We start from the raw sequence: 14,930 nt of genomic DNA on the forward strand, positions 1-14,930 counted from the left end.
AAATTTCTCCCCATCTCAATCCCAATTACCGTACACTGTCAATCTCAATTCAGAATGTTAAAAAAATTATCACATGCTTTAAATGACAACATTTTGTATCCACCGATTACTAGATGGATCCTCTTGGAAATGGAACAGGCAGTCAAGTGCCAGAGACTGAATCTGGACCATAGCCCTAGGGTGTTTTAAGACTGGAAATATAGATGTCTATTTTGTACCACTCTGCTCAAAGGTAATGTCTAATCATTGGTTTTATAAGTACTGTTTGGTCTTCAAGTCTAAATCACCCAAACAATCTAGCCAAGATAGTCAACAGGTCTTTTTACTAGCCCTATTGTGGCTGCAAAATGGAGGAGAAAGACCACATTAGGGCATCTCAGATTGTGGCTGTAGGACCCCTGTGAGCAAGCAGGTGGCTCTGACTTTGCCTGCGGGTACCATGCAAAGTACTCACTGTCACAGTTCAGGACCACTTCCCCTATAACTCCCCTCAGTAGTCCACCAAGGACAGCAATTTGCAGGCTTCCAGTTCCCCAGCCATTGCCTTCCTTGGGTGCAGACCCTGTTTTTCTGTCTTGCTGATTGGGGTATTTCCAGGCTGAACAGTTTCCTGCCTTCACTGTGTTATTTGCAGCAAAAGATAGTCTACCTAAACAGGCCTGTTTTCTTCTCCTCTCAGAGATGGCACACGGTGTCATTGCCCACAGTTACAAGTTATCACACAGCTCTCTGAAGCATGTGTATTTTATTCTTAAGGTAAAAGCACTACAGAGAAAACATTAAAAACAATAAAAGAACCTACATGCATGCTAGTAAGCTTACCAGGGTTCACACCCTCCAACAAGGGCTCTGGCAGAAGTTCTTCAAAACCCCCAATCAGGAGTTTTCCTCTGGTTGCAAGCTCATAACACCTTCAGCTAAGAACTAGTACCCTTGTGAAAATTTAGTCCCTCCTTTATATGGCGTGACAGTCTCTGAACTGGAGTTTTCAGGAGTAGGTAATCAGTAGACAATTGATTTCTTTCCCCAGGGCGTAGCGTCTAAAGGATAGCTTTGAAATGGGTCATTTGCATTCCCTCCTCACCTTCAAATATTTCCTAGGAAATCCACTTCACATGTATTGTCCAGAAGAGTACTTTGAAGTACATACCTCCCAGGGGGGGAAGGGATAGCTCAGTGGTTTGAGCATTGGCCTGCTAAACCCAGGGTTGTGAGTTCAATCCTTGAGGGGGCCACATAGGGATCTGGGGCAAAAATTGGTCCTGCTAGTGAAGGCAAGGGGACAGACTCCATGACCTTTCAAGGTCCCTTCCAGTTCTAGGAGACTAGTCATCTCCAATTATAAAATAAAGAGACTGCATTAATGCTGCCTTCCTGCTTAAAAAAAAGTTCCATACAATCCCATCATTTTTAATACATCAAACTCCAGAGATGTTCAACTTACTTCAATGGTTTAATTCAACATGGTTTGTCCAGGATATTACAGGACATTGCCATAATTTGTCAAACTCACATTTTGGAAGTATCTCTAGAAACTTTGCAAATGAGTTAGGCCCACATTCAGTTAACAAGAAATCAGGATCTTTAAAAAGATTGATGAATTAGTTTGAGGGGGAGAGAAAAATCAAACTAATTCACAAAACACATCTGACACACTGCTACTAAGCCCACCAAACTTTCAGAGATCTAAATAAGCAGACATTTAATAGTATGAAGAGCTATTTATATGAGTGGGAGATCTATGTATACCACTGTTTGTTTCAAAGCAGTATATTTGAGTATGACAAAGACCCTTGATCAAGTGGTAAATGATGTCCATGGGGACTGCAGGTAGGAAAGACCCACATCCCAGTTGAACCAGTGCAGTCCTGCTGCATGGTATGAGGGGCAGGCAATCTGTGTACATCTGAATGTCCTGTGTATCACTGAGCACAGCTCCACCAAGGCTCCCTTCTGGGGAGAAGGAAGAGTAGTAAGGGACAATTGTGGACAGTGGAGTTGCAGTTACAAAGATCCATTGGCCAACCCTTTTACCTCCATCCCTTCCAAGAGGTGGACTATTGCTTTGTGGCTTTAGGATGTGGGGGGATTCAAGTTCACTCCTTTCTGGTCCTATTGTGGTTTGGGTGAAATGGCATTGAAGCTGGTGGATGCAACTGCTGCCCTTCATTTAAGATGGCTCCTTTATGAAATAGTAGTGACCTCTATCCCAAACACAGGCACACATCACTGCCCCACACAGAGGTACCTACGGACTGCTCAGGAATTTGAACAGTGTGGGAAAGGCGCTTGGCTGATTATTGTTAATAGGACCAGGGCAGAGGGTGTGTGTGTGTGTGTGTGTGTGTGTCAAGAAACAGCAGAGAAGTGAGAGAGAGAAGGCTGCAAGGAAGCACCAGACACAGCCTGAATAAGCATGGTGTGTGTAGTCCTATACACTACATAGAGAGAAAGTTCTTTGGCTGGGTGCTGTGAACAAAGAAACTCTCCCTTCCGTTTGATCCCTCCTATGTTCAGGGGAACAGGACTTTGTACACCCTTAGTAAACAAATAGAATTGCTTCAGAAATACATGATTCCATCCTCAGTTTCTCCTCCTAATGGAGGCAATCTGGATGACTCTAAACTTTGACTAGCTGTTTGGGTCAAAAGGGATAACAGACCACTGCAGCACACAGCAATAACAGCACATATGCCCTCAGAAAGTGGGATTTGTGATCTCAGGGACAGTGCAGCATCCTTGAGCCAAAATATCCATGACAGCAAGGCTTAAATTCAGCTGGAGCTGTCTGGAGCGGAGCGCCGGTAAATATTTCCAAACCCGCGAGGAGTCCTGGTGCATCTCCCCAGCCCTTGTGGGGCTAAAGCCCTGAGCCCTGGTGCCCTGTAGGGCAGAAGCCCTAAGATCCAACCCCCTCATTCTTCCCTTTCCCACCACCCCCTAGCTGGGCCCTGGAGTTTTTATAGCATGTTGTGGTGGCCCTGAGGGGCTCCGGGAAATAATCTGTGAGAATTTAAGCCCTGCCTGGGAGTATACACTTCAGAAGCAGCATTTCTGTTAGACTATAAGATCAGTCTAGTGAAATGAGACTTAAGTGGGGCATAGGTAGGGACCTACCAAATTCATACTCTATTCTGGTGAATTTCATGGCCAGGAGGTATTAAAATTGGTCAATTTCATGATTTCATGTTGTGACTGTGAGGGTCCTGACCCAAAATGGGATTGGGGGGTGGGGGTTACAAAGTTGTTGTAAGGGGGTCCCAAGATTGCCAACCTCACTGCAGTGCTGGGCTCTGAAAGCAGCACCCTCCCAGCTTCCTGCAGTTAAAGGAGGTTCCTGGAGGTAGGTGGGATCTCTCCCATGCTGCTGGGCACGCCCCAGCCAGTGACTCCTGGATGCTAGCCCATGTCAGGGACAGATTAAGGCAGGGCCCCCCAATGAATTTGCCCCCCCCCCCAGGAAAAATGGGTGCCCCAGCCCTGGAAGAAGCCCCTACTGGTTCAACCCAAACCCTGCTGGAGCAGCAGGGGGAGGAAGCCCTAAGCTCAGTGCCTGGAGCTGTGGCAGAAGCTGGGGGAGGAGGGCGGGGAGGCAGAAGCCCAGAGCCCGGGCTGCCCTGAGCCCTAGCTGGAGTGGCAGGGGGCAGAAGCCCCAAGCTTGGCACCGGAGCCACAGCAGGAGCTGTGAGGGGCGCAGAAGCCCAGAGCCCAGGCTGCCCCAGCTGCAGCCACCAGGAGCGAAATCCTCCAGCCCAGCAGAAGCCGCTGTGGGAGATAGCCATAAGGCCTGGACCTAGAGTTGTGGCAGGAGCCGCGGCAGGGGAAAGAAAGCCTGGAGCCCAGCTCCTGGGTTGCTGCAGTGCAGAACTGAGAGTGTACCACCCTCATTTCTGTGCTGCCTCTGAAGGTGGGTCTGATCTCGCCACCAAGAGTGGCTGCGCAGGGGAAGGACAATTTTCCCCATCCCCAGCGCGGCCAGACTAGCTGCTGGAAGCCCCAGGCTCCCAGCAGCAGCAGGAGATCAGATTTCACAGTCCGGGACACGTTTTTCACGGCACTGAAATTGGTAAGGCCCTAGGCATAGGCCTTTGGACAGGGTAGACCTCTGGAGAGGGGTGGATTACACCCAGACTGAGCAAGGTTACATTGCTACCTTACACAATACACACTGAATGAGGTATGGAATTCTGTATAGTCTTGCTTTATTGTCTGAATCCATTACAAGATATGCAGTGAATAAGGCACCAGACAGAATGTGCACCAGACAGAAATTTCATTTTAAAGACACTGTATCCATGTCACAGAGCATGATTCCCTCACCCCAGATTCCTTGCTGTAAACAGTCCTCATACACTCTTATGTAGGTTCACCATTGTGTGCTTTTTTTACGATATGCTATACGAGTCCTTCTCCCTACACATAAGGAAAAAGGGGAGGAGAGAGCTAACCTCCCAGAGATCCTGGACTTCCTTGGCCCTTCCTGTCTGTCTGAAGTGTCCTCAGCTGACAAGCTGAATCACCTCGTTAATGGGTTAATCGCCTTGTGCTTCATCAATTATCTCATCAAATTGGCCCATGTGGGGATGCTTACAAAGCACACAGAATGATGAGTCAGCCTTAAACTACTCACTCTATCACAACCCATTTAAAAAATGCTCCCACGGAGCTCAACCTCTTTCAAGGTACAGAAAGTTGCATTGTGTCACGCAGGCTTTCGTGCATTAGACTGATATACTCTTTATAAAAAGGGTGCATTCCCTAATGCACATTTATAAGATGCATAGACTACCTTTGCTTTGAACATAGCTAAAAAATGCTAAACAATCACCCTACCAACCTCATTGTGTGCAAAGTTGTTTTCAAATGCAAATAATTTTGTTAAATCAAATCCAGTTTTCACCAGGACAGATATTTCTCTGCGAAGACCCTGCCAAATGTTTACATACACACCCGTTGACATCCAGAATGAATAAAAGGCTACGGGAGCGGCGTGGGGGAGAAAAACCCAATTTCCTCAATCAAACTTGGCCACTGTATTTTGGCTCAAACTTTCACAAAGTTATTCATGTTCATGCAAAAACCAAGAATGGAAAGTTTCATCCTGAAAGATGAAAAATTTGGAAAAGCTATAAGCAGCTGAAAATGGGGGTTTATAGTAAACAAAAACCAAAACAAAACCAAAAAACCGTTCAATGAAATCCTGGCCTTTACTGGGACCAGGATTTCAGTCCTTGGCTTCAGCTATTACTTGGGGGAATTCATTCAAAGGACCCCCAAGAGATTTACAGACTTATTAGGCCCCAATCCTGTAAGTGACTCTGAGCAGATGATCCCCTGGATGACAAAGGAGTCAGTTTCAGGATCTGAAACTTAATGAATATATAGGCTACACACAGGGATTACTTCATTTTCAGCTGAAATACAACCACTAGTGGAATGAGAGGGAGCAGCTGTTTAATTGCATGCAGCAGTAATTCTCAACAGTTTAGGAGAGGGATTGCATTTATAACTATACCAACCATCCTAGTTAGGCAGAATGTAATTACTGAAATTTGAATTTGGCCAGAACACCAGACTCAACACTTTTGTGAAAGGTGCTATAGGATCTTAAATGACCAAAAGTCTTTGTGGTTCTTGGCTTTATATCTAATCAGAAACAGGTCATCTCCAGCAACATATGATTCCTCAACATTATGATGGAGCAGTACTTCAATATGAACTCAGAGGGAAGAATGCCACCTGTCAAATCATCCCAGTGTTCCAATGAAATCTAGCCAAGTAGGCAACACTGCTTGATTATGAAAAGTGGCAGGATCATAGAAATGTGCACTATGGCTGCAGGAACAATAGCCTATTTATTCCTCCCTAATATTCAGCCCAGAAATATTTTTATTGTTTAGTATTTGGATTCAGATAATGCTAATAATGTGTACTAATGGGTAAAATTCAAGAAAACCAATTGGTAAGCACCAGGGAACACTAACAAATGAAAAACCCTCCATATACCTTTGTAGGTCCTTGGAGAAGATGGGGGACAAGGAGGGTGAGAGAAACGAACATAGCCCCTCGGAAGGAAGTGTGTTCAGCAGTGTTCATATCAAAGAAAGTAATAAATCACCACACATGCACTGCATGATCCCCTTTGAGAAACAGAGCAGAGGATATTTGTAAATTAATAGTGGTGCTGCAGAGTAGGAAAGTTTATTTTTGGAAACACCAGCTCTGTACTTGACTTGGGAATAACTTTGAAAGATGTGGAGATACTGCATGCCCTGTATCACTAAAAAAACCCTTTGAGGACACATTCATCAGGGACTGGGGTGAGAGATTGGAAAGGCAAGAAATGTCAATGAGAGAGTGAGTTTTCTGCAGAGTGTGTGCCCTGATCTGATGAGAGAGAATGAAAGGGTTCCTCAAGGGGCATCTCACATTAATATTCACTGGAGATGTTTGAACGGTTACACTGTTCACCTCCCATAAGCTACAGGGATTGAAGCAGAGATATCCCAAAGGCCTATGGCAGGAAGACAAGCTGCATGCAAGGACACGGGCATGATGAAATTAGAAGATTCACAGAAGCCCAAGGCAGGGAAGCAGACCCACAGGGAACAGGAGTAGAAACATTCAGGACTGATCAGACAGAAGCTGCTTTGGGCATTATCTTACAACTTGGTTAAAACAACTGCAGGCTGGCCCCACATGCTTACTAAATCCTCTAGATGACAAAGTATACACACAAATAACTACAGTTAAAATGTAAGTGTGTTTACTGGAGTTTTGTCTGTATAGGACTGTTTTCCTGAAAGAGGAAGCCATGAGTTTTACTTGACCATTCCAATATCCATATCACAATCAAAGATATTTCTCCCAGTCTCAAGGCAACAATACTGTGCAAGAGTACTACACTATCCACTGTTCACACTCATACACACAGCACCACTTATAACACCTGTAATTATCCTTATTTTTAGTTTAAGCACAGTTAGAGGTCCATTTCAGACAAGTGCAATTTTAGTGACTGGAGCTTTAATAGATTCATCAACAGTATATTTGTTGCAATCTGAACTCACATAAAATGCACAGTGAGGTTTCAAGACAATTTTTATGATAATTCCATAAGGGGCTTTTTTTGGGGCCATCCTAGAACTCAGTTAATTTATTGAAGTCAGATTAGATATTTCTTTTGATTGGTTTGTTTGTTTTCTGGTAAAAGCTTTGCTTTTATTTTAATGAGACCAGACACCAGGTGGACTATACAACTCCTTTTAGAGAGTATGCTCTTCTTCAAGAATGCAGGAGAGTGAATTCTTGACTAGTTTTTTCTTCCCAAGTGAAATATTCATTTGTAATTGACTTTGCTATTCCAGTAAATTACAAATGGACAAGACCAGCATAGCTTATAGAGATGGGATTTACTCCAATTTCTGTTAGATTGATAAGGGATTCTAGCAGTGAGATACCTGTAAATCAGTGCATACTTTCTGCAATGAAGAGAAGACTTCTATCTGAAGAGGAAAAACAAAAACTGTTTAAATGTAAAAGACATGGTGAGGAAGATATACTGATCCTTTTTATCTATTTCATTAAGTGACACGACAAATTTTATTACCTTATAGTACTTCGAGATGAGTGGCCCCTCTATCTGTATTCCACTGTCAGTGTTCATATGCGCCATGTGCTCAAAGTAGGAGAATTCTTGCAAGCAGTGTCCATTGGTCCACACATGCACCCTTGGTCTCCTTGTGCCACAAATGAAGTGTATAAAGGGAAGAGTGGACCCATTACCTCTTCAGTTACTTTTTTTACCAGGAATCCAGGAATGATCTGAAGCAGAGGGGAAGAAGGGTGCCATAGGGACCAAGGAATGGGTTGTCAGGTCTAATGGTTAGAGTCAGGAGCTTGGAACAACCCGAGTGGGAGCCATAGTCAGGTGCCAACTCAGGATCCAACTCAGGGGTAGGGCATATGAGTAGGGACCTACAGTGAGGCAGGAAAGCAGAGCCTGGAACAGAGGTGGAATCTGGGATAAGGAGGGCAGGAACCAAGAGCAGGGAAGGCAGGGCTCGGGAGTCAGGCAAACAGACAAGGTCCTGTAGCAACAGCCAGCCAGGGATTCACCTAGTTGCATGGACAAAATTCTCGAGTTTCTTTCTGGTTTAAATCCTGCATCCCAGACAATCGGTGGGGCTGGACATCTCTTCCAATCAGGAGCTTAATGGGCAGGGTCCCATGAGCTAGAGCTTTTCTAACCCCCTTCTCCCCTGGTTTGGGCAAGCTCCTTGGTGGCAGCCATGGTCTGAGCATGACCTGGGAGACTGGGTTCCAGGCCTACGATCCCCCACAGGCAGGTAGTGGAATACAGATAGCGGCCACACTTCTCAAAGAACCTCCAGTTACTATAAGGTAAGTAAGTCTTTCTTCTAGCGCTGGTCCTTATACATATTCCAGTGCCAGACAAAGAGTACTCAGGTAAAAGGAGGATGCGAGAATTCAAGCAGCAGAATAGCTTGAAGGACCACTGTCCCAAAGGAAGCATCAGTAGAAGAATCCTGTACTAGAACATCTCGCAAATGTGTGGATGAATCTCCATGTAGCGGAGTTGCAAATGTCAAGTAGGGTACTTCCTGAAGCATTGCAACTGATGTTGCTTGTGCTTTTGTAGAATGAGCCCTTACCCCATAAGAGGGAGGAAGATGTGACAGCTATTAGCAGAGTAGGATGCAGCCCAAGGTCTTTTTAGAGACCCTCTGGGAACATATTGCTTGACTGGTGAGAAACAAGCTAAGTGATTTTTTGATTGTTTTTGTCCTTTTTGGTAAAAAGTCAAGACTCACATGTCAGGCAATGAAGTCACCTCTTCTCCTGGGATGCATAAGGTTTCAGAAAAACCACAGGTAAGGAGATGAACTGGTTGAGGTGGATCTCTGAAAGTACCTTGTGGGTGAACTTTGAGTGTAGTTGTAATGAAATTTTGTCCTTATGGAATATAGTGTACGGTGGATCTGCCTCTAGGGCTCCAAGCTCACCTATCTTTCTGGATGAGGTGTTGATCACAAGGAATGCAACCACTGATAGGTGACACATGGAATGTGTGACAGTGGTTAGAAGGGAAGCTTAGTGAGTGCCAAAGTACAAGGTTAAGTTCCAGTGTGGAGGCTTCCTTATTGGTGGGAAGGTTCTGATTAGGCCTTTCAAGAATTTGTCAGTCAACAGGTGAATGAAAATTAAGGAACCATCTGATGGTGGAGGGTACGCACTGATTGCTGTCAAGTGGACTCAAGTGTGGGAGAGAAAGATGATAGTCCAAAATAAGGGGAATATCTGCTGACACAGGAGATACATGTTTCAACTGTGCGCAGATGGAAAAAAAACACTTCCACTTGGCTGAATAGCATTTCCTAAAAGAATCTTTTCTGATGTTACTAAGGATAGTTTTATGGCTCCACAGAAGGAACATTCTAAAAATCAACCCACGAGTTTAAGTAGAAGTGCTTTGGGGCTGGGAAGCTTGATCCTGCTCTTTTCCTGGGTTGAGAGACTGGGAAAGGAATGGATGCTAATTGGAGGACGAGATTACATTAGAAGGAGATATGAGACCCAAAACTGTCTAGGTAAACTGGGTGCGATGAAGATGACTCATGCCCTGTTCTGTCCAACATTCCATAGTACTCAAGGTAGGAGTGGTAAGGGAGGAAAGGCATAGCTCAGATGTCCTGACCAGGGAGGAGAGCATTGCCCTGAGCATAGATTAAAGCTTCCCTGGAACAGTAGATCTTGCATTTCCTGTTTATTTTGGAGGCAAACAGATCCCAAATAGGGGTTCCGCACTGAGCAAAGATAGTTCACTACCATATCATGCATCTCCCATTCATGGTCAATGGTGAAATACCTACTGAAAGTATCTGCCAACACATGGAGTTCCTGAGAAGGTAAGCTGCTGATAGGTTGATTCAATTCCTGATAGACAGAGTATCCCAAATTTGTAAACCCAAATTGTCAATCTGAGTTTGACAAATTCATACACCCCTTCACCAGTACCATGAGAGAACCTTTCCTAATGAGTAGAGGCTTGCTCATCCAATTCTGAATTAAAAACAGTTACTCACCTCATAACACTTGGTCTTTGAGATGTGTTGTTCACATCCATTCCAATCAATCAGGTGTTTGTGCACCACATGCATGATCGTCAAAAAATTTTCCCCTAGCAGCTCCTCTTGGGTCAGCTGTGGAGTCCCTTGGAGTGGTGACTTCATGGCGCTCAATATATGACCCTGCTGACTCCCCTACAGTTCCTTCTTGCTGGCTACTTTGACAAAGGGGAAGAAAGGTGAGTATTGGAATGGACATGAACAATACATCTCGAAGAACAGTTACAAGAAGGTGAATAACGTTTTTTTCTTCTTCGAGTGCTTGTTCACATCAGTTCCACTCAGATGACTCCCAAGCTGTACCCCGGAGGTGGTGTCGGAGTTAAGGAATCACTGATTGGAGCACCGCCCTGCCGAATGCTTCCTCATCTCTGGCATGTCAGGCGATAGAATAATGAGAGGTAAACGCATGCACCGTTGCTCAAGTTGCTGCCCTGCAGATCTCTTGTATCGGAACCTGGGCCAGAAACCCAGCTGACGAGGCTTGTGCCCTTGTGGAATGTGCCATAAGGATTGGGACTAGGACCTTGGCTAACTCGTAACATGTGTGGATGCAGGATGTGATCCAGGAAGATATTCTTTGAGATGAGACCAGGAGTCCTTTCATCTGGTCTGCTACTGCCACAGTTAGTTCGACTTCCTGAACAGCTTTGTGTGCTCGTCATAGAATGCTAGTGCTCTCCGAACATCCAGTGAATGCAGCCTCTGCTCTTGCGTACTGGTGTGAGGCTTAGGATAGAAGACAGGTAGAAAAATGTCATGACCAGTGTGGAATTGTGATTTTGGGAAGGAAGGCTGGATGAAGCCTGAGCTGCACCTTGTCCTTGTGAAAGACTGTGTAGGGTGGACTGGAGGTCAGAGCCTTTAATTCGGACACTCAGCTGGCTGATGTGATGGATATCCAGAAGGCCACCTTCCCCGACAAATAAAGCAGGGAGCAAATTGCCAGTGGTTCAGAAGGGGACCCCATGAGCCTGGAGAGGAGCAGGTTAAGGTCCCATGTGGGAACCGGTTGCCTAATCTGTGAATATAGGCATTCCAAGCCCTTGAGGAAACATCCTACCATGGGGTTGGCAAATATGGAATGTCCAGACGTTCCCAGGTGGAAGACTGAGAGAGCAGCGAGGTGCACCTCGACAGATGCTGCTGCTACGTCCTGCTGTTTGAGATGCAGAATTTATTCCATGATGAGTGGTATAGACACCTGGAGCGGAGGTGTGTGTTGCTGGGTACACCAGCAAGTGAATCTCTTCCACTTGGCTAGAGAAGTAGTCCTGGTGGATGGTTTCCTGCTGCCAAGTAGAACCTCCCTTACTGGCTCCAAACATAGGAGCACCATGGGGTTTAACCCATGTAAACCCATGTGGTTTAACTCCATGGGATTTAACTCATGTTAACTCCAGGCTGTGAGGTGGAGGGACTGGAAGTCTAGATGATAGAGGTGACCATGGTCCTCAGTGATCAGATCAGGGCAGAGTGGTGTCCACTAAGAGCTCCAGAAGTGTGGTATACCAGTGTTGATGGGGCCATGCTGCGGACAGCAGAATTTTGAGCAGCACCTTGTGTACGAGTGGCACCGGTGGGAAGGCATACGTGAGGTGGTCTCCCCAGAGTAGCAGAAACATGTCCTCAATTGAACCCAGGCTGTGTTTCTGGAAGGAGCAGAACATTGGGCACTTCCTGTTGCTCCAGATTGACCTGGGGAAATCCCCAGCTTTGGAAGATGGGATGAAGAACATCTGGATGGATGGACCATTTGTGGTTGCAGAACGATCTGCTGAGATGATCCACTAGCTCGTTCTGCACTCCTTGGAAATAGGACACCTCCAGGTGAATGGAGTGATCTATGCAGAACTCCCATAGTTGGAGGGCTTCTCAACATAGGGGGGAGGAACGGGCTCCTCCCTGTTTGTTGATGTAAAAGATGGTAGTGGTTTTGTCCATCATCACTGCCACGCTTTGGCCTTGCAGCCAGGACTGGAAAGTTTGATATGCCAGTCGCACTGCTCTGAGCTCCTGATATTGATATGAAGGGACAGCTCATCCTGTGACCACAGGCCCTGTGTTCGGAGATCTCCCAGATGTGCCCCCCCCAACCCAGATCCAACGTGTCCATTACTAGAGACAAGGAAGGCGGTGGACTGTTGAAGGGGACAGCTTCTCATACCATCTGAGGGTTGAGCCCCCAGTGTAGGGACTTGAGCATGTGTTCTCGTACTGTTACTACCAAGTCCAGACTGTTGCGCCCCGGGTGGTATATCTGGGCAAGCCATGCTTGAAGGAGTCAGCCTCATTCTGGCATGCCTGACTATGTACGTGCAGGCCAGCATGTGTCCAAGGAGACTCAGGCATGCCCTTGCAGTAGTGGTCAGATACTGCCTGAGGCTTTGAATAATGTGTGTCATGGCCTGGAAATGGGTCTCTGGCAGGAATGCCCTTGCTTGTACCAAGTCCACTGAGTCCAGTTCCAATTAATTCTATTCTTTGGGTTGGTGATAAGGTTGACTTGTTCATGTTGAGGAGGAGTCCCAATCTCTCAAAAGTGGACCGGACCAATCATACATGAGACTCTACCTACTCCCTGGTATGGCCCCTGAGCAGCCAGTAGTCTAGGTATGGGTGTTCCTGCATTTGCCTCCTCTGGAGGAAGGCTGCTACAACCGACATGCACTTAGTGAATACTCGGGAGTGCTGTCAACAGACCGAATGGGAGGTCCATGAACTTGATAGTGTTTGCGGTTGAGCACAAACCGGAGAAAATGTCTGTGCTCAGGTCGAATGGCTATGTGAAAGTAAGCCCTTGACATGAAAGATGCAAATAGAGATAATATTAGTGCTCAGGGAGACCATGTGGAACTTCAACTTCACCATGAACTGGTTGAGTTCTCACAGGTCTAAAATGGGTCTTAGACCCACCCTCTCTTTGCCTTGGAGATTAGGAAATAATGGGAGTAGAAACCCTTGCCCCTTAGCTCCAGAGGAACCTTCTCCACTGCCCCTATGGTGGGGAGCGATTTCACCTCCTGGATAAGGAGTTGCTCATGAGAGGGGTCCCTGAAGAAGGATGGGGAAGGGGGTGGGAGGTAAGGGAGGAGCAGAATTGGAGAGAATAACATCCCACTTCTACCATGTGAAGAACCCAGCGATCCGGTGGGACCAAGCATGGCAGAAGTGGGATAGACGATTCGGAAAACATGGGTAAGGATCTGGTGGTATGGCAGGTGCACCAGCCTCGGGCGCATCTTCACAAGGCCTGTTTAAAGCCTGATGAAGATTTGGACTGGCTATGACCTTTCCCCAAAAGAGGGTTGGAAGGTTTTCACCTGCCGTTCCTGCCCCTTCATCTACAAAAATCCTGCCTCGGCCGAGGAGGATATATTATTGTGGTTGGGGCTTAAAGTGCTTGCCCTGGGTTGCCAGTGTGTGCATTCCCAATGACTTCATGGTCACCCTGGAGTCTTTCAAGCTATGCAGCTTGGAGTCTGTCTGTCCTGAGAAGAGCCCCACGCCCTCAAAGGGAAGGTCCTGCAGAGTTTGCTGCATTTCCGGGGTTGGCCTGAATGCTTGAAGCATGATGTTCTTCTCATGGCCATGCACGGCTGCCTTCCCTTCCTCTATGATGGCAGAGAATTCGGCCCTAGAGTCCACAGGGATCAGCTCTTTGAACTTCAACACAGAAGTCCATGAATTGAATTTATACCTACTGAGGATAGCTTGCTGGTTAGCTATCCTCAGCTGGAGGCCCCCAGTGGCATAGAGCTTTCTACCAAATAGGTCCACCCTTTTTGCCTCCTTAAATTTCGGGGCTGGTCCTTGCTGTCCCTGATGCTCTCTCTTGTTAACTGCCGATATGACCAGAGAGCGTGGCTGCAGGTGTGAGAATAAGTATTCATAGCCCTTGGAAGGGACAAAGAATTTGCGCTCCACACCCCTGGTGGTCAGCGGAATCGAGGCTGGGGTCTGCCATAGGGTCTTCATGTTATTTTGAACAGTCGATCAAAGGCAGAGCTACCCATGATGGACCTTTGGGAGTGAGAATATCCACCCTGGGGTCCTTGGCCTTGACCACCTCCTCCGCTTGCAACCCCATGTTGCAGGCAATCGCCTAAGGAGGTCCTGATGTGCCCTATGGTCAATTGGAGGAGGGTCTAAAGCTGACGCTTCTGGCACAGCTTCATCGGGGAAGAGGATGAGGTGGTTAGAGGGGGTACTAGGTCCCCCTGCCCCTTTGGCTCCCTGACCTCCTCTTGGTCAGGGCATGCCCCTGCAGCCGTTACTTCCTGGGGGACTGTAGCCTGACTCTGTAGCTGGTCCCATGTTGGAGTCGCCTCTGCCGTGACCAAAGCCTGAAGGGGCAGTTGGGACAGAGTGGCCTCGGATCCCTGAGGTGTAGGCCTGTCCCTGGGAGAGTGGGGTTGCCGGTGTTCTGAGGCTATTGATCTCGACCTCCTTGAAAAGGTATCCTGGGCCTGATAAAAAGCCCAGGGGGTCCAAAAGGGCCACTGCAGCTGCCAGGCTGGCGACTTCCTTCATCACCTCTCGGACCTATGTCGACTGCGCCTTGAGTAGTACGAGTTGGCATCAGACTCCAAGGAGGCGGATCCCGATTGCGAGGACCATGGCGGTGCCGAGGCACCATGCACCGATGACTGGTGCCACGATGAGGCGGGAAACTGGTGTCGGGACAATCTCACTGGGGACCAGTGCCTGGGATCCAGCGATGGTGACTGGTAGCAGATATCCGGTGCCGGCAATTGAGGACAAAGGCCTGGCACTGTGGGT

The sequence above is a fragment of the Mauremys reevesii genome, linkage group 1 (assembly GCF_016161935.1).
Source record: "Mauremys reevesii isolate NIE-2019 linkage group 1, ASM1616193v1, whole genome shotgun sequence".
NCBI classification, from domain to species: Eukaryota; Metazoa; Chordata; order Testudines; family Geoemydidae; genus Mauremys; species Mauremys reevesii.